Here is a 19,513-nt window from a genome sequence, read left to right as displayed (position 1 = left end):
ACAGTTAGCATCTCAGGCAAAACAGATTCAACTTCAGGAAAATTAATTTATTGCATATTAAAAGAGCGAGAAACAAAGACTTAAGTTAAAATGGGGGAAAAAACCCCAACACCTCTGGCCACCTCTGCGGACATCCACTACCAAAACCTGGCCATGGACATCTTTTCTTTCCCTCTTTTCTTATTTTTGTTTCTCTTTCCCTTCCATTTTTTCCTTTTCCTCTCTCTCTTTCTCCCCATTTCTCTTCTTTCAGCAAATCTCTTCACCCTTTCCCTCTCCTTCCTTTATCTCCCCTTACTCTTTTCTCTCCTACTCTTCTCTCCTGCCATCCTGTCTCTCCCAGTCTATAGTATCCTAAACCTGCAAAAGAATTATACTTTTTGTACCAGAAACAAAATAATAAATCTTTTCATGAAATAAAAACAATTAAAAAACTCATTTTCATTTTATTTTTGTTAACTACTATTTCAAATGAAGAAAGGGTAGCACTTCTCGCAACCAAAAATTCAGGGAAATTGCCACAGGTTTTGGGATTTTTTTTTCTATTTAATTTCGAGTTGGGCATGACTTTTTAGAGACATGGAATTCAGAATTTTGGAATTAAATGTCAAAGTATGGGATAATTATGCAGACATACCATACTTATTTTCAGGATCCAAAAAAATTGTTTTCAACCCAAGAAAAAAACAAAAGTTAGAACGAATAAGAACAGTCTATTTCTACATCTTCAGTTCATACTCTATTGACCAAAAAAACTTATGAAAGTGATTTTCTAAAATCTATTGTAAAACAGAAAAGAACAAATTAAAATAAATGTTCATTCCCTTTCAGAATTGTTAACAATATTTTTTTACTTAAAGAACAATTAAGCATGTATGTTTTAATCAACCTCCAAGAGAGGCAAAAAAATCAAACTGATATAAAGAATGAGGAGAAAGGGAATAAACATGAAGAAATAAATACTACTTCCAAAAGCAAGTTATTGTTTTCTAGTAAATATTACTATAGTAATATTTAGTGCTTCAAATGTATATCTATAAGTAAAAAAGATAGTACCTTACAGTACATCAAAATAAATGTAACTACTATAATTCTGCAGCCTAATAACTGTCAAGTATTTCTTTAAAATATTTTTCTTAAGAGTTAATATCTGTCCACAAATCCTGAAATAAATAGAGAACTGGCAATCACAGTACATCCTATATCTTTAAAAAATAGAGCAATATAAGATTTATTGTATTGGTTCAAATTAAAACATTTGGGTGGATGTAAAACATTTAAGTTATACTTGTGTACACGGGGGAGTTCCATTTGGCAAAACAGCAGAGCAAAATGTTTTTTCTTTGCTTTTCAAAGCACTGAGCAGATACTTTTATTTTTGTGTTATAACTTAATCCAGCTGTTCTTGCAATTCATGCCATTGGAAGATATTCTTTTTTTGACTTTGAACAGTTCATTGCATCTGGAATTGACAGAATTAAACTCCTATTTATCACATAACTAAAAATCAATCTCATTTCAAAATGTCACAGAAAATGCTTTCAAGTTATAACAATAGTGAACATCAAATAATTTGTAACAGTAAAACATTGATAACTAGAATGAATACGTAAAAGTTTTAGACTGGCCATACTTGACAGGCACAGCAATCCACCTGAAAGGAAGCTCAATTCTGCTGAAGTCATTCATAATTTTCCTTTGAATGTAGGGGATGAGATGCACGTACAAAGAAAGAGGCAAAGAAATGTAATATAATGTAGCACCACATGAAAAAATCAGACATAATCAGAAATCGTTACGTTTTCTATCAGTCATCCTGGTCACTGTGTCTAAATCTTTTTAATAAAGAATTAACTGATAATATTAAATTGACAGTATCAACCGTGTCATCAGTTCAAACTCCTACCCTCTTAGACTTTGTACTCATACTGATGGCTTTTTTTTAATGCTTCTGCAATAGTCAATTTAACTTGCACACTCAGTAGGTGCAAGCACAAAGAATCAATTGGCAATGCTCAGTTACACCAACTGTGGTGTCAAAAGTGCCAAAAAAAAAAAAATCTTCTTCCAGCCATAGCCTGTCACACCTGGTTTATTTCTTACATGTAGAGCAGAGGTGTCCAACCTTGCCTGGGCCACACGGAGTGAAGAGGAATTGGGTCTTGGGCCACATATAAAATATGTAATATAATTAATGTATGTAAGTAACAAGACTCCTTTTATATTTTTTATATTTTGTATTGAAAACCAAAAAAAAAAAAAAAAAAAAAGGAGGGCAACAAAAACAAAACTATGGAGTAGGATATTTGCCCTTGTTTTCGTGAAATGAATGCATGGTCCCCAGTTTGATGGAAGTGGTTGCAATTCTTAGTGAGCTCTCAATGTGCCCGTCAGAGGTTTTGATCTAATTTTACTCTTCCTATGCTTCATCCTTGAAAACAGCTGTTCAGAAATGTATATACTGCAAAAAAACGATGACATGAATAAGGTATGACTGTGAAGAGAGGAATATTTCTCTCTGCTAAGATATGGCTTATAAAAGTCTAGTAAGGAGACACGATCAAATTTTTCTTTGAGTTGAATGTTTGACTGCAGCTCTATACAATCCATTTGAAAATCCTCAGGTAATACATTTATGTTGACTGAAAATGGAGTTGCAAATATACAAAAAAAATGGATGGTATATTTTTTGCTGTTCACAGGACCGTGTTTAGCAAATGTATCAAAATACATTTTCGTACTTCCTATGCCGCAGCTGTTAAAAAACTATTTTAACAAGTTGACTGTAGAGACCATAACTGTTGTGATGATTTTTTCTGCGCTGAGGTGCAAAATAAAATGAAAACAAAATAAATTCAGTAAAAAGATCTTTGTCCTCTTCTTTCAGCTATGGAGAACTAACAGCAACACAATTCTTTGTAACGTTTTGAGCTCTTTCCCATACGGTTTTTGCTACTAGAATAAATCAGCAGAGGATATATTTGAATACAGTTCTGTGATTTACAAGTTTATTTGCATGTATGTAAAGATGCACCTGTACACACATGTGTCTGTAAGTATATTTACACACTGAAGCACATGAACAGTTTTGTACATGCAGTATTTTTCTTTTATTTATATTTTTATTTGATATATCCATTTTGCTTGTTAGTACTTTGTAAACACGTAAACATTTGCCAGCCCTACAATTACTGGCTTTAGCATACAGCCATCATAAAGCAGTCAGTCTCACTGACAAATTATATGAATTACAAACAGAGTACGGGAATTTTCCACACTCCTGAAAGAAAATCATATCTTGCTTAAAACATATTTTTCCTTCAGATAATGCTAGGGTAAATAAGCCAAAGAAGTTTAAGCACTTTTCATAATAATTCTGTTTTGAAATGAAGACTGTGCATGTCATTTAATTTCATAGTAATTAAGACGACCAGCTATGAGACTCAAAATAAAATTAAATTGAATTGCTATCAACCAACCTTAGACTGGAAAAAAAAATTCACGTCTCTCTCACGTTCTCTGAACAAATATACCTGATCATTGCTATAATCCTTGGACAGTGGAATTCAGAGGCTTTTTTTCAGCCTTCACTCTACAAAAACATTTTAAAATTTTAAATGAAATGTGCTAGTGCATGACTGAGAGAACCAGTAAATTCTTCAGCTCAGGCAATATGAAGGAAAAAAAAGAAAATATTTTCATATTTTTTCCCCTTCAGTTGACAAATGTTTTAATTACACGTAGGCTGAACAACGTGCCTGGATCTTCATAGAAATATAGATATTCATAGAAAGCTTATCCAGAAAATAAATTATTACTAGAAAATAATGCTTTCATAGAAAGCTTGACAATGTTTTCTTCCTCCACGTTCAAGTGAAATGTATTTATTCAGTCTGCCAGAAATGGCTATGCTTCTGCTCTGTGAAAAATATGCTTAAAACGAAAATTAATACTTGACAATTTACTGAATACTTAGCAGAAAATCTGTAATGAATTGACTGTGATGTAGTTCAGTTTAGATTTGGGTTTTTTTGTTTTTTGTTATTTTTTTTTTTTAAGTTTCTGTGGAATACTAGAAGTAGCATAAAAAACAGATTATACCATTTTGTGGAATGTTGTGCCTGTCCCTTAAGACACAGTGCTTAGAAATAAAGACAATAGAAGTCAGCTGTGGAATAAACGAAATTCAAAGCAGTAATAAACAATAGGTTTAAATACTAAGTCTTCGATGCAAAAGTGAAAAGCAGAAACCAAAACAGAAATGTCAAAAATATCCAACTACAACAAACAGATTTCAATTAGTAGCTAATGAGTCGAAACCTAGAATAATTCATTTTACACCTGCAAGAAAAAACTGCTTCTTGGGTTTCTTGAATTTGCCCTGCAGGTTTAAGCCTTCAACAGCTTAAAGTCTTTTTGTAAAGTATATTTTACCAGGGAGTCCATTCAAAAGGTGACTCCTTCGAGCTAGTCTCCATAACACTCTGTGTTTCAAACTTTGATATCAAAGGCTACTACTGCCAGGCTTATGAGTTGAGTTGCTTTTGCCCAAACAGTTCCTAAAGGAAAAACAGAAAATTACTCTTGCCTTTTCTAAGCACAAGAGAGCTGAACAGGCTTGACAGCTAGTGAACAACAGTTCCTGCATTGTGCTTCTAACTGGCACGGACTGATATTAAGCTGTCTTACAGGTCTTGTTTCAGGCTTTTACTTAAAAATGCTAGTTTATCACCTATATGACAGGTCTTCATTTTGGAACAATGATGGAAAAATAACATATTCTGTCAAATCTCACTTTCACAAATAACTTTAAGAAAGTTTTGGCTCTGGACAACAGGAGATGCATATTTCCAGTAGACTGGAAAGCTCTTCTATGTCCTAGCTCCTCTTTAATCGAAAGATGCTGGCAAAGCAGGCTGGTAAATGTATTGAAACCAAAGATCTTATACAGCTATCTATCCATCTTCTACATAGTCATGCTTCAGTTTATACAACCACAGGCAAACGATGGATAAAGGAACTGGTAAAACACTCTGTAGAATGTGAAAGGCCTCATCTCCTCAGCACTTTAAAAAAATCAGACTTAATAAAGCACTATGCTATGGGAAATATACAATACCTAAAGGAAAAACACCAAGTAACCTGCACTGCTGAGAGGATGGATTCATGATCTAGTGAAACTTTCCTAGTTTATAGCTTCTCTATGTATCTGATTATTTTCAGTGTGTCTACATCTCTTGTATATCCTTACATAATTTTTCTTTCTGAAAAAGAGAAGTAAAATTAAATGCAGAACTACTCTCTGATATATATTGCAGAAAAAAAAAATATATATCTGCTGCATACTCAAATAGTGCTAAAAGAAAAGTTATGCCTTCTAGGAAAAATGGGGGAAACCGGCCTTGAGACAATATACACTCTAGGATAATTTTATGCGTACAGTAACACCAATTTATAATTCAGGTTTCTCTTTTCATCGTCCTGAACTATATTATCACCTTTCAGTGCCTTTCAACAGTAGTCTACATTGAGAAGCACGGCATAGGAAAAAGAAAATACAAGTTCAATTCTTGCATTAAACATAAAAATATATTGAGAAGGAAATTACTACATCTATGCGATAAATCCAGCACTGAATTTGTTGAGAAGTTTACACCATTTACTTTTCACAGCTGATGCCCACCCGCTTCAAAATAAAATGTCCACTAATGGGAAGCACTGCCTTTTACTGCACACAAAAATCTTAGTACATCAGTCTCTGCATTGCTATCCATTATTTGTTACAATGAAGTAGTTGGATTTCCTCTTCTATTAAAAAAAAGATTATCTTTAATATGGTTTTAATATATTTTATGTAGGTCTTAATTTCAGCAAAGTAGACTGCGATAAAGGGGAGCTGGGCATGAATTCAAAAGATAAAATATTTTCTCAATACAGACTGTTAAAAGCTGAAACATGTTTATCACATCACAAAATTTAACCACCACCATTTTTCCTATTACAGTAAAAGAGATTAACTTTAAGATGTCAATGCTTCCATTGAATTATTAAACTTTAATATTTAATGATCATATAAGCCACTTTCCCTTACCAATAAAACATCAAACAAATAAAAGAGCTTTATGCACTGCAGCAGCATAATGAACGCTCTGAGAAAAATACAGATTAGGTTTGGGTGGAAGGAGCAGAAACCTAAATAACTAAAGAGGGAAGCAAGTCTCTAAAACAGATTGGATTCCTATTTTCCCAATCTTTACAGACACATTCTGGAGAGCTGCTAATAGATTTAAAACAAACAATTTTTGTGCCGATCTTTAAAAAAAAATAAAAATCAAGCAGCAGTATTTCCTATCACTCCCATGGTAGGTGGTTACAATGCATGTTTTAGCACCCAGACAAAGAATATTGTACCAGGACTCACTTACTGAAAAACCAAAGTACTGAATACTACATATGGAAAAGTAACAATAATATAATAACCTTTTTCTTTTTTTTTTTTAAAAAAAAAAGAGAAAATGAAAGGGAGAATTAATGTTCTGAAATATCATCTCAACCGAGCATACAAGCACAGACTTCAACACCATGACAAATCTGGGATATAGTACAAATGGGATGCCAAATGAGTCTTTCTAAATTGTTCTTAAATAACATGTTGACGGTCCCAGCCATAACAGAACAATGGAACTGGGCTTTTATTTTCTCAAAATTAGTGCTGGAATCAAGCTAAACAAGAAAGCTTGGTTGGTCCTGAGCCAGACTATGAGTTAAATACTAACATCTGCGATGTCAAAACTGTAGTCTTTAAAAATTTCAGGCACATAGGATGGTCAAATGAGACCATCATACGTGAGAAAGGAAAACAGATGACAGCAGACTGGGGTAATTGGAGACCATGGGACTGGTGACCTAGTTTGAGAAAGAGGGAAGGGAGGATTCCTGAAGCAGAAACTCTTGGGACAAGAGACTGCACGTAGACATGAACTTGTAGAGATACTGCACCAGTATCTCTAGTTTACTGCGTAGAATATTAGAAGCAGGAGGGCAGAGGACCGCATATATTTTTAGCTCTTCATTTCACTTTGAAAGAATTTACTTTGCTTCTGTATCCTCTCCTCTTACATATGCTCAATTAATACTCCTAACAGAAATAACAGTATCCAAAGTATTCTGAGTCATACCCAAAACATTCTTCTTATTTACATTGTGCAGTTTATCAAAGGAAGTTATTTCCAAAATTAAATCCACACTTCGATAAGTCTAACAAAGGCTTTTGCATTTGACACGAGTATGATTTTCAGCCTGCATTAACATCTAGGGTACACATTACTACAAGCATTATTAAAACAAACAAACAAAAAACACAAAACCAGAGCAGGTAATCTCATCAAACGTGCTGACATGCGGGCTGATTTTACTGGACTGTTTATTGAAGTCTCTAGATAGAGACCCTCCCCCACTGTCCCAAGAAAGGAAGAGGAGCAACATTAGAACAAAAACAAACCACGCAATTTCTAAAACTTGAAATTCGGAGCAAAAATGGAGCTAATGGTGCTTCAGACAAAAATGCACTCAATGTAGCAATTTATCTGATATTGAAATATATATAAATGTATGTATATATAGAATTATACGTAAATATATACACAAAGGACCATCACTAACAAACAAAAATCACATCATCTAAACAATCAGCTGATGGAAAATATTTGAGAATTTGTGATTTTGAATCTGTTTCATTGGCATCAAATGACAGTTTTCCAAATCAGTACAAAAACAGGGTTACCATTGTAGAGACATAAGCAAGCTAGCTTTAAATTCACTGTAGGGTAATCACAGAATCATAGAATTAGCTAGGTTGGAAAAGACCTACAAGATCATCCAGTCCAACCATCCACCTACCACCAATAACCCCACTAAACCATGCCGCTCAATGCTATATCTAAACGTTTCTTGAACATCTCCAGGGACGGTGACTCAACCACCTCCCTGGGCAGCCCATTCCAGCGCCTGACCACTCGTTCAGAAAAGTAGTACTTCCTAATGTCCAGCCTAAATCTCCCCTGGCACAACTTGAGGCCATTCCCCCTCGTCCTGTCACTAGTTACAAGAGAGAAGAGGCTGATCCCCAGCTCACTACAACCTCCCTTCAGGTAGTTATACAGAGCGATAAGGTCTCCCGTGAGCCTCCTCTTCTCCAGACTGAACAATCCCAGCTCCCTCAGCCGCTCCTCATAAGGCCTGTGCTCCAGACCCCTCACCAGCTTCGTTGCCCTCCTCTGAACACGCTCCAGGGCCTCAATGTCTTTCTTGCAGTGAGGGGCCCAAAACTGGACACAGTACTCGACGTGAGGTCTCACCAGTGCTGAGTACAGAGGGACAATGACTTCCCTACTCCTACTGGCAACACTACTTCTAATACAAGCCAGGATGCCATTGGCCTTCTCAGCCACTGGGGCACACTGCTGGTTCATGCTCAGCCAAGCATCGACCAACACCCCCAGGTCCGTTTCCTCTACACAGTCTTCCAGCAACTCTGCCCCAAGCCTGTAGCGTTGCCTGGGGTTGTTGTGGCCAAAGTGCAGGACGTGGCACTTGGTCTTGTTGAACCTCATCCCACTGGCTTCAGCCCAGAGATCCAGCCTGTCCAGATCTCTCTGTAGGGCCTCACTACCTCCAGGAAGATCGACACTTCCTGCCAGCTTGGTGTCATCTGCAAACTTGCTGAGGGTGCTCTCAATGCCCTCATCCAGGTCATCGATAAAGATATTGAAGAGGACAGGCCCCAGCACCGACCCCTGGGGAGCACCACTCGTGACTGGTCGCCAGCTGGATTTAACTCCATTCACCACCACTCTCTGGGCCTGGCCCTCCAGCCAAGCTCCTTACCCAGCAAAGACTGTACCCGTCCAAGCCACGCTGCTAGCTTCTCCAGGAGAATACTGTGGGAGACAGCGTCAAAGGCTTTGCTGAAGTCTAGGTAGACCACATCAACAGCCTTTCCCTCATCCACCAGGCGGGTAACTCGATCATAGGAGATCAGGTTGGTCAAGCAGGACCTGCCCTTCACAAACCCATGCTGGCTGGGCCTGATCCCCCAGTTGTCCTGCAAATGCTACGTGATCTCCATCAGGACAATCTGCTCCATAACCTTCCCCGGCACTGAGGTCAGGCTGACAGGCCTGTAGTTCCATGGATCCTCCTTACGACCCTTCTTGTAGATGGGAGTCACACTGGCAAGTCTCCAGTCTTCTGAGACCTCTCCTGTTGACCAGGAACGCTGGCAGATGATGGAAAGCAGCTTGGCTATCCCCTCTGCCAGCTCCCTCAGTACTCTCGGATGGATCTTGTCTGGTCCCACGGTCTTGTGGCAGTCCAGGTGGAGTAGTAGGTCTCTGACCGTTTCCTCCTGAATCGTGGGGGGTTTATTCCGCTCACCATCCAAGACTTCCAGGTCAGAGAGTAGAGTACTCTGAGGCTAACTGGTCTGATTTTTAAAGACAGATGTAATGAAGTCATTGAGAACCTCAGCCTTTTCATTGTCCTCCGTGGCCACATTCCCAGCCGCGTCCAGTAAAGAATGGAGATTCTCCTTGGTCCTCCTCTTACTGTTAAAATACTTTGTAAAAGAGTTTCTTGTTCCTTTTTATCCCAGCAGCCGAGTTCAAGCTAGGCCTTTGCCTTTCTAATTTTCTACCTGCACATCCTAACAACCTCTTTGTACTCTCCCCGAGTTGCCTGTCCCTTCTTCCACAGGAGGTAAATTCTCTTTTTCTCCTGGAGCCTCAGGAAAAGCTCCCTGTTCATCCATGCTGGTCTCCTTCCTCGCCAGCTCATCTTGCGACTCAGGGGGACAGCCTGTTCCTGCGCCTTCAGGACTTCCTTCTTGAGGAGCAACCAGCCTTCCTGGACCCCCTTACCCTCCAAGACCAAATCCCAAGGGACCCTCCCTACCAGTCTCCTGAACAATTGGAAGTCTGAGCTCTGAAAGTCCAAGGTAGCAGTTCTGCTGTCCCCTCTCCTGGTTCCACCAAGAATTGAGAACTCTACCATTTCATGGTCGCTGTGTCCAAGACAGCCCCCGACTTCCACATCTCCCAGCAGACCTTCCCTGTTTGTAAACAGCAGGTCTAGCAGGGCACCTCCCCAGTAGGTTCTCTCACCAGCTGCAGAAGGAAGTTATCTCCCATACACTCTAGAAACCTCCTAGACTGCTTAATGCTGCATAATGAAGCATCAGGGAATCAGGCATTACCAGACCTAACCACATGACTGCTTTTAGGTCTGAGGTACTACCACAGTTGTTTTAGGGCTACATCGATATCAAAACCTTAAATTGTTATCACAAAAGTGATTTGGGTGTTTATAGAAGTTACAATCCCAAGTCTGGAATGCAGCAGGGCAGAATCCCATCCGATTTTACCAGGTTAGGCTGTACTCTGGAATAAACAATGCCAGGAGCACCAAGGCAAGAAGAAGCAAGCCTGAGATTTTCACATGGTGAAACGTAGTTATCACAACTGCCTACCAAACTGGGTGGCTCATTGTTACACCAGCACAAAACGTGTTTCAAAGTCTGAAGTGAATTTACATAGAAAAACAGGTAGAACTGAAAGATAATATCTTTCACTGCTCTGCAGACAAAAGTCACGTTTATAGAGGCATAAGGAAAAACCTCATAATGCCAGGCAAAAGGATGTGAATGGCTGTCTTGCTCTTTTCCCATCAAAGTTTCCTTTCTGTCCATTCCTGGGAATAACTACCTTCAAGAAAAACCACCACTCTACTTCAGCTGAAAGGCGCCCAAGTAAATTCTATCAGACATACACAACCACAGAAGCCTTTTAACTGTCTGTGCTCTTCCTTTAATGATCAAAGTCTTGAGACAAAAAACTGTGGTTCTTTCAATGAAATTTTTAAGAGCCTGCGGTTATTAGAGAGCACTTGATTTTTTTTTTTCTTCTAAGTGAAAGGTAAAAACAATGACTTGTTAATAATTACAGATCACAATGACATCTTAGAATTACTTCACAAAGAAAGGAAGTAAAAATTTCTGTTTACATGCATACGCAATAAAACAAGGAACTCAGGGTAAACAACAGAAGAGTGCAGCCAGCTCATTTAGCCTATTTACAGAAACTGTAACATTCAGAAAGGGTTTTATTTTTAAGTCAATAGCTCTAAGAATGAAGTATTCAAAGGCTTGAAGAGACACCGTGAAAAGGATCAAAGGATTCAAAGGTAAGGGTAATATTTTCAGGAGCATGATCTCACTTCAGAGCTCGAGACAGACTCTGTGCAGACCGTATGTTTTATTCCATTGATGACTCTGCTCAGCAGTTCAAAGTACCTAACCCACCAGTTTAATATTCCTGCACAAAGAGTGAAAAGCGAATAAGAGTATCTTGAGATTTATTAGGGTCATACTTTGCTGCTTTCCTAGGCTCAGAAGACTTAATACATTATGATATAATTCATGATAGATATTATCAACAACGTGAAGAAGAAACAGCATTATTGCCAGTGGCAAGCATCTCTTTTCACTCTTCAGAAAGACTGCTGTCACAACAATAAATCAATAGATAGCTTAATCTTGCCTAGAAAAATACAAAATATGCGGAGAAAAAAAAAGGAGGAATTAGGACTAATGCCATAATTCTTATAGTTGAAATGAAGATCAAAAAAAGAAATGCTAAAAGAAAGAAGTTTAGGATTCCTACTAGAAAATGAAAAATGGGCCAAGAAGAGGGGTTTTTAACCTCTTCTTAGCTCTTCTACATGGTACTAAGGGACACAGTTTACTGATGGGTCTCTCCAAGTCACATTGATGGTTGGACTTTTATGATCTTGAAGGAGTTTTCTAACCTAGATATTCTATGCTGCTATGAAAATGACTTGACAAGACAGGGGTCAGTTGCCCCAGCTGGACAGCAAAATTGTTAGGAAATTATCCCATTCTAGGGTTCACATTCTTGAGTTCAATGGAGGAAGAAATTAAATAGCTAGCATAGCTGTGGGCTAAAGTTATACTCCAAAAATTAAACACTGCTTGTTCCATTTTGAAAGTTTATTGGCTTTTAACTTGTACTGAAAATCTTTTCCAGACATGAAAGTGGACATGTCCACTTCCCAGTCTTACCAAGCAAGGGGGAGAAGAAACTACAGGAAAGTCAACACATCATCTGTGGCTATTAGCATCACACATTTATCAGAATTTGGCTGGACATATTCCTCTGGGACTCATGCAATATATATTGCCCTAGTACTGCAAATCAATTTGAAAAAAGTCATAGAAAAACAAGTATCAAGGGAAAGACTAGTTCATTTCCCTCATTCAAGGCAGGATCAATAGATTCTACAAAATTTCTGATGGATAAGTAACTAAACTGTTTTTAGAGAGATCTACAGATCTGTCACATCTTTCTCACATCTTATGACAGAACTCAGTTATACCTATTAGAAAAAATCTTACCATCTAACCTCAGTCTTTCCTTGCTACAATTTAAAGACCTTATTTCTTGTCCTGTCCATATCAGACAGGCAGGGTAATTTATTCCCTTACTTTTTCCCATATCTTTAATGTATCCGAAGACCTACTGTGTCTCAACTCAATCTTCTCTTCCTTAATCCAAACACCTAATTCATACTAACTTCAGTCCTATTTTTATCTCCCTGATAATTTTAAACTGTCTTCTGTTGGCCCTAGCCTCCCTGAAGTGTACTACCCAAAAGAGAAGGGACGAGATTATTTCTCATGCTCCTTCAGGTAATTTCTGGGGAATGACAAGAAAGGGGAAAAAAACAAAGATGGTATTAGGATCAGAATTTTTTTTAGAAGAAATCAGGAGAACTAGAGAGAGAAGCTTTTTTTTTTTTTTCTGGGAGAATCAGCAAATTTTTTTTAAAGCACATGACCTACTTAAATACACCATTATGACTCTGCAGGCATCCCTTGGTGTGAGGGGGGGGGGAGGAGGGCAGGGAATAAAATAAAATGGCACAGGCACAGCAAAGCATCTGGCAAGTTCCTGGACTGTGTTAAGGACAAAAATGCTTAAATAGAAGATTTAAAAAGCAGTTAGGAAGGAAGGCAGCAGTAGGTTTGATTCAAACCAGTGGGGAAGAAGGAGCATTCACGAAGGAATGATTCTTTAATTTTAGTAAAATAAGGTAGAACACAAAATGAAGAAAATGAGCTTCAAAAAACTATACTTCAGGCAACTCAGAGAACTGATGCGTGACTCCTCTTGAGAAACCCTTTCCACTCATGAGGCACAAGGACATTTCAGTAAGTGCAAAAATCAACAGGACTGGATTGCTCTTCAGTGAAGAGAGTGGCACCATACACTTATCCCTGAAACACAGGAGCACCAGCGTCTTTTCTTTGTCGGCACATAATTAGAAAGACGCCACGCTCAGACACCTAACAAAACCAATACCAAACAGAAAAAAATGGATTAAATAACAAAAAAGTTAGATGTTGTTAGGTTTGTTTAAATTCACTGTAAGGTATTGAGAGCTGACTGGATCAGCCTTGGAATTATTAATAGCTATTTTGGAGAACTTGTAAGAGGCAGCAGTGATTCCAAAAGACTGGAAAACATCTAGTGACTAGCTTTAAAAATTGGAAAAAGAATGGGGCAGGGAATTAGAGACAACAATTTAATTTCAATTCTCCCAAATATGGAATAAAAATAATCTGGGAACATTTATCAGATAAGAAATTGAGTAATACATATATCTGTCAGGAATAAATTACTTCAAATCTATGAGAAATATCCCTTCTGACACGGTACCAGACACTGTAGAAAAAGAAAGCACAGAAGGTATCTTTTACCTCAAATCCAGTAAGCTTTTTGACATTGTTCCTCATGGGCTTTCATAAGCAAAGGAGAAAAAACATAATGCTGCAAAAGGAAACACGTTCCAATACACAGGCAATGCTAAACTTGGAAGGGATGCGTGCATGCTGAACGCAAGACTACATATTAAAGCAATCAATAAATTTGAGAAAAACATATGCAGAAAACGTGAAAACAATTCATTAAGACAAAGGGGGAATTCTAAACCTATATAGTAACATCACAAATATGAGACGGAGAACGATCAGCAAGGTCACAGAACAGTGGAAGAGGAGCACTGAGGTTAGAGTTGATCACAGAATCACCAAGGATGGAAAAGACCTCCAAGATCACCTAGTTCAACTGTCCACCTACCACCAGTATTTCCCTACTGAACCATGTTCCTTAGTACCACATCTAAATGGTTTCTTGAACACCTCCAGGAATGGTGAACTCAACCACCTTCCTGGGCAGTCTGTTCCAGCACCTGACCACTCTTTTGGAGAAGAAATTTTTTCCGAATATCCAACCTGAATCTCCCCCGGCATAACTCGAGGCCATTCCCTCTCATCCCATTGCTAGTTAGGCGGGAGAAGAGGCTGACCCTCACCTTGCCAGAACCGCCCTTCACGTAGTTGTACACGGCAGTAAAGTCTCCCCTGGGCCTCTTTTCTTCTCCAGACTGAATAATCCCAGCTCCCTCAGCTGCTCATCAAAAGACTTGTGTTCTGGATACCTCACCAGCTTTGTTGCCCTTCTCTCAACATGCTCCAGGGCTTTGATGTCTTTCTTGCAGTGAGGGGCCCAAAACTGAACACAGTACTCAAGGGCCTCAACAGGGCCAAGTGTAGGGGGATGATTACCTCCCTGCTTCTGCTGGCTACACTATTTCTGATACAAGCCAGGAAGCCATTGGCATTCTGGGTTACCTGAGCACACTGCTGGCTCATGCTCAGCCGAGTGTCAACCAGCAGCCCGACGTCCATTTTCTCCACACAGTCTTCCAGCAACTCTGCCCCAAGCTTATAGCATTACCCGAGGCTGTTGTGGCCAAAGTGCAGGACATGCCACTTGGTCTTGCTGAACTTAATCCCACTGGCCTCAGCCCAGCTATCCAGCCTGTCCAGAGACAACACCCCTCCTTCCTGGCCTACCCCCTCTGGAGAGCTTATAGCCATCCATCGCAGCGCTCTAGTCATGGGAGTGATCCCACCACATTTCAGCAATAGCAACTAAGTCAGTCTGCCTGCCACACAATGGCTTACAGCTCCTCCTGTTTGTTGCCCATGCTGTGTGCACAGGAGTAGATGTGCTTCAGCTGAGCCCCTTGCCTCACCTCCAACCCTGTCATCATTCCCCCAGACTCATCTCTAGCAAGCCTTGTTTTAACCACCTTCTCCCTTCATATCTACTTTTGAAACCCTTTCAGTGATCCTGGGATAGGATTTGTTTCCCCTTTTGAGACAGGTGAGACCCATCTGCAGCTATTAGACCAGGCACCAAGTAAACTGCCCCACGGTCAAAAAAAAACACCACAAAACAACACAGAATTCCTGCACTTGCACCAGCCTCTCAGCCATGTTTTATGAGATGGCTTTTCCTGCTTCTCTCAGTATCCCTCACTGCCACTAAAGGGATAGAGGGAAACACCACCTGTACTCCTGCTCCAGCAACTAACCACCCGAATTCCCTGAAGTCCCTTTTGATAGCCCTCAAGCTTCAGTAAAGGGTAGTAATCAGAGGGGTGAACGAAACCAGGCAGCTTTTTAGTAATGTTCCTGACCTGGGCCCCAGAAAGGCAGCACACTTCCCTATGGGTAGGATCTGGCCAACATATCAGTGACTCTGTTCCCTTTGCCTATGACATTCACCCTTATTTCCATCTTGGTGGAGGCAGTCTTGAACTGTGGAGTTAATCGCTTTGCCCTAGACAACCTCCTTGGTGAACCTTATGCTGCATACATGCTCAAGTGTACCCTCAGCAAGTTTGCTGATGACACCAAGCTGAGTGGTGCAGGTTGACCATTAGCAGGAAGTGACGCCATCCAGAGAGACCTCAGCAAACTCAAAAGGTGGGCCCGTATGAACCTCATGAGGTTCAACATAGCAAAGTGCAAAGTTGTGCACTTGAGTCCGAGTAATCCCAGATACATATACAGACTGGGAGAAGAACTCCTTGAGAGTAGCCCTGTGGAGAAGGACGTGGGGGTCCTGGTGGATGAAAAACTGAACATGAGCCAGCAGCGTGCTCTTGCAGCTCAGAAGGCCAATGATATCCTGGGCTTCATCAGAAGAGGGGTGGCCAGCAGGGACAGGGAGGTGATTATCCCTCTCTATTCTGCCCTCGTAAGGACGCAGTACTCCAGATGGGGCCAGGTCTGGAGCACCCAATACAGGAAAGATGTGGAGCTGTTGGAGAGGGTCCAGAGGAGGGCCATGAAGATGATCAGAGGGCTGGAGCACCTCCCCTACAAAGACAGGCTGTGACAAGACCTCATTGCAGCCTTCCAATATTTAAAAGGGAATTATGAAAAGGAATCAACTTTTCAATTGAGTAGATAGCGATAGGTCAAGGGGGAATGGTTTTAAGATCAAGGAGGGAAGGTTTAGGTTGGATGTGAGGGAGAAGTTCTTCACAGAGAGTGCTGAGGTGCTGGCACAGGCTGCCCAGAGATGTTGTGGATATTCCATCCCTGGAGGTGTTCAAGATCAGATTGGATGGGGCCCTGGGCAACCTGGTCTAGTACCAGATCTGGAGATTGGTGGCCCTGCCTGTGGCAGGGGGGTTGGAGCTTGGTGATCCTTGGGGTCCCTTCCAACCCAAGCCATTCTATGATTCTATGATCCTCACTTACCTCTCCCTCAAGTTGCACAGCCTCAAACCTACTATGAAGGAATACCTGGGGAAGAGAGGTAGACAGGGAGGGGGTCTGCATGCAATGCTGAACTGGCACCTATTTCCATTCCTCCTTATCTCTTAGGCCCCTTCCCTTCTGCCCTATGGTGACAGGGCAGGGGGTCCACCACTGTTTGGGGTGTATCGTCCTGGTGCCTTTCTCACAGGTATAGCAGGGAGTTACTCTACCAGTCTATCTCTTGCTCACACTCCCTGATGCTTCTTAACCTCCCCACCTCTTCCTTGAGCTCCCCACCATACTGAGCAGATCTTCCCCCTGCTCACACTTCATGCAGGTGGTATCGCTGCCGCCCTTTACCGGGAGCAACAGGCTCATGCCCTCCCTTCAGACAGAGACCTGAATAGCCACACTTTTGGGCAGGAACTCTGTCTCGGTTGCCATATTCTTTTTGGCAAGAGCTTTCTGCCTAGTGGAAACCATGGCTAGATTTGTTGTCTGGGAGGCAACCGATAGGCGAACGTGTGTTCATAAATATTTCTCACTTGCCCCCACTTTGCCCCACGAACACCATGTATTTTCTACATCCCGAAAAATTTACCGTAAAAGTTTTTAATACTTCCAGGTAGCAAAAGAACTGCCTGCCAGCTGACCATTTGGCAACTGACCATCATAGCAAGAAGAAAGATATTTAAAAAAAGAAAACTGAGCCATACATCCCCCAAAACTGAGTCAAGATATGTGAATCTAGGTAAGTGTATAACCTCTTACATACATTAGTAGCTTTTGATTTTTATTTCTAACTTTTATCTGCTTTGCAATTTTGAAATTTTCCTCCTATTGTATTTAACAATTTCAGTAGTGAAATATAAATGTAGAACTTGGATGTCTTTATTGCAAACAAAAGAAAAGCCTGAAGAGTCTGATGGTGTATTTTTAAAGATTACAAGTAATGACTACAATGAAATTGCTGAAATTCATATGTTATTCATTCAGCTTTACTACCACAGCAAAAAGCTTTAGATTAATTACTGCTGCAATAAATTTGAAAAATGACTAAGCCAACTAATCTCATTCATCTATAAATGGAACAGCAGAAACAAGAATTTTTGAAGAACTTCATTTAGGATTGCCAAGGTTCTACTGACAAAGATAATCAGTATAAAGGAATTAGTAAAGTATATTAATGTAGTTAACATACTGCTGGCATAAGTCCAGACTTGGAAAAATACACAAATCATTACAGAATAAAATGTGCTAGCTCCATTGTAGGGCTTATGACTACATGACTGCATATCATAAAATCTATATTCCTTCAGTCATCTCATCTGACTGCAGCTTAAAGACCAAGAAGGAACACCTTCAGTAATGACAAAGGTACCATACCGGTAGAAATATACTGAAAGAAACTGCAGAGCTTGATGAAGTAAATGGGAGACTTTAGACTTAAGGACTGTGAAACCAAAAATTTACTTAAGTACAAAGGCCCAATGAACAAATGTGTACAAATACCTCCTCAGCCCTTATTAAGAGATAGGCATCCAGACAACTGTGCAAATTTGTGCCTAACTAATATTAAAATGTAGCCAAAACACAACTTTTCAATAAAATCAGAAGCTAAATGAGAAACTTAGCACTTTCAAAATAAAGAAACAACATCTTTGTTTATTATACTTGCAGAATTTAAATTTTTTACACTAATCAATGCAGAATGACCTAGCATGCAACTTTATAGAATTTTTCACATATTGAATAAAGAATGTTGAATTGTATCCTTTTTCAGTTATCTAGCTACTCATTGCCACACACGGCATCCTGAAATCAACTGTTTCTTCACAAATACCTGCATATACCATGAATAAAAATCAGTCCAGTATGAACTTCCATTTCTTTCCTGTTTGCCTGCAATCCTCAGTTACTAAAAACCTTAGGTAATGAAAGAGAAGATCTGGTTTTGAAGCTCTTTAAAGGAATCTTTATCCTATTATTTATTTGGCAGCAATTCTACATTTTCTATATTTAAATCATATAAAAATGCTGCCTTCACTGCCTCCCATGGGTTTTGCATACAAAATTTTATTTACGCAAGAATTTTTAAAATCACAAAGAAATACCATTATCAGGCATGCAAGCTGCTCCCATACAGTTGTCTCCTATCACAAGAAGTAAGAAGAAAGCAATCTATTCACTGCTGTGAGAAACAGTATCTTAATAAAAACAGATTTGTTGGTTTTTTTTTTTGTATGCAAATCTTTGCGGCATAACACATGCCTGGACATTCATTTTCAAAAGCTTTCATTCCCTTGTTTCCTTGGTATTGCCAAATATACTTCAAGAAACTTCTTGGCAGGAACTAAGGCATTTTATATCTGCAAAAAGTGGGAAATTCAACTTCGACTTGCACACTATCTCTTTTGCACTTTCACCAGCATACGGATATCATAAGCATGTTATGATGATACAAAGAAAGCATTACATGGTTATGCTCTGCAAATGACCACTCAGAGCATTCTGTTTCTTAGGAACAACAACGAATTCAGTAAAAATATATCCCATTTTAAAGTCTGATTCAAAAAATAAAAATTCAGAAGTAATGAACGTAACGCATTACTATGACTCTACTAAGCCTCTGAAGTTCCCTTTTCCTAGATTTTAGGTGCCATAATAAAAGAATGTAATTAAAATAAAAGCAAATGTCTCCTTTTGGTTCAAGACAGCAACATGTAATGATTAAAAATATTTTATTAGAACAGAAAAATTTTACTGTATCATTTGGAGGACAGGAAACTGCATCTTGTGGAAGACCACAACCAAGCCAAC

At 39.4% G+C, this 19,513-nt stretch overlaps 1 protein-coding gene across 3 annotated transcripts in view; it reads right to left on the bottom strand.

Annotated features, from left to right (window-relative positions):
• Nucleotides 1-19,513, bottom strand: part of ASXL3 (additional sex combs like 3, transcriptional regulator) — a 135,291-nt gene that overhangs the window by 88,472 nt on the left and 27,306 nt on the right. The gene's annotated exons all lie outside the window — the stretch shown is intronic.

The sequence above is a fragment of the Numida meleagris genome, chromosome 2 (assembly GCF_002078875.1).
Source record: "Numida meleagris isolate 19003 breed g44 Domestic line chromosome 2, NumMel1.0, whole genome shotgun sequence".
Lineage (NCBI taxonomy): Eukaryota > Metazoa > Chordata > Aves > Galliformes > Numididae > Numida > Numida meleagris.
This window is presented reverse-complemented; position numbering and strand designations above follow the sequence as displayed.